Raw genomic sequence first — 1950 nt, 5'->3', positions numbered from 1 at the left:
ATGTAAACAAACATTGATGAATCTACTTTCATAAGAAAGTAACGAAACAATCATACGGACAGTATGTTAAGAGATATTCAGGTTCTTGTGAGACAGGGCCAGAACGGTTTCTGGATTCCCTGTTCCGACTTTGGAAATTCATTATAAATTAACCAGAGATAATTAGGAGTCATACCATATATTTATAGATTCCTCTATGAGTCTAGTTTCTATAGAAACAAACGGCATCAGTATTGAAGCTCTGTGCAGGGAGATATCCAGGTCGTAATGTGCAAAGGTCAGTGTAGTCGATCCCTGTAACATGGGAGACTTTGACTAATAAACTGTACTAATTGGCCCGACCAAAAATTCTAGAAAAAATATATAGATGGGCATATGAGTCTACTTTCAGGGAAAAATCACGAAACTGGTTTTCGAGTTGTGAAACTCAAGATATGATTTTTAAAGCGACTAGTACGCAGATTGGCAGTGTCTGGAAATTTTTTTTATAAGGGGTTTAAAGTCTGTTAACACCTCGTGTTCGACTCCGGTGTCGGTCTCGGGTTCAGGGTGTTACATTTGATTGGTATCAGAGCTACGGTTTAGTCGATTCTAGGACTACCGTAATGCGTTGGGTCTAGCTATACATGCCATTTTATGTGATTATTGGATAGTGTGGTGATTTCTGACATTTGCAAATGTGTTAATTTATAGTAATGGATCCCGATCCCGACCGAGAGGTAGCTGATGATCTTGAGAGTGTGGCGCCTGCTCCCGCACAAGGGACAGCGCCGGCGGACTCTCAACCTAATGCTAGTAACCCGAATGATGAAGCTAGACAAGCTTTCTATAGCGTGATGAATGATTGGTTCAACCAATACATTCGAACTAATACGGCTGTTCCACAACCTCCATTCCCGACTAATACCACCCCGCACCTACAATACCTCCGGTAACTGACCAAATAAGGTCAAATAAGCCCCCAGTTGACAGAATCCGAAAACATGGGGCTACTGAATTTAAGGCTACGGATAGCGACGATGCCGAGCAAGCTGAATTTTGGTTGGACAACACTATCCGGGTACTCGATGAGCTATCTTGTACACCCGATGAATGCCTAAAGTGTACTATCTCCTTGCTACGCGATTCTGCCTACTATTGGTGGAGTACTCTGACTTCTGTTGTGCCCCGAGAGCAAGTAACTTGGGAGTTTTTCCAAACTGAGTTTCGGAAAAAGTATATCAGTCAGAGATTTGTTGATCAAAAACGGAAGGAATTTCTTGAGCTTAAGCAAGGTTCTATGTCAGTTACTGATTACGAGCGAAAATTTGTTAGACTTAGTAGATACGCTCGGGAATGTGTTTCGTCCGAGGCTTTTATGTGTAAACGCTTCGAGGATGGGCTGAATGAAGATATAAAAATGTTCATTGGCGTTCTTGCAATACGAGAGTTCGTAGTACTTGTCGAGCGAGCTTGTAAAGCCGAAGAGCTTAGAAAAGAAAAACAAAAAGTTGATGAAGGAACTGGAGAGTTTCGTAAAAGATCCTCGGGAAAGTCTCTTCAACAGGCATCGAAGAAATTTCGAGATGATGCGGGCCAGTTTAGAGGCACTTCGGGCCTTTTTAGACGAGATCGTGATCGACCCCCTGTGGGTACACGAGGCACTTCGGTCACCAGTGTTGGGAATGAACGTCGAGACAGAACGAAATGTCGATATTGCGGTAAATGGCATTCGGGGAGTTGTAGATTCCCTGACCGCTCCTGTTACAAGTGCGGATCAGTTGACCACTTCATTAAAGATTGCCCGAGGTTGTCTGAACAGAATGTAAATCAGAGTGGGAAACCGGGTGCTACCACTGCTCGAGGTAGACCATCTGGAAATACGGGCAATGCTGGTGGTGGTCAGAGAGGATCTATAGATGCTACGACCAGATCCGAGGCTCGTGCGCCTGCTAGAGCTTATGCTATACG

Source organism: Gossypium hirsutum, chromosome A04, assembly GCF_007990345.1.
Source record: "Gossypium hirsutum isolate 1008001.06 chromosome A04, Gossypium_hirsutum_v2.1, whole genome shotgun sequence".
Lineage (NCBI taxonomy): Eukaryota > Viridiplantae > Streptophyta > Magnoliopsida > Malvales > Malvaceae > Gossypium > Gossypium hirsutum.
This window is presented reverse-complemented; position numbering follows the sequence as displayed.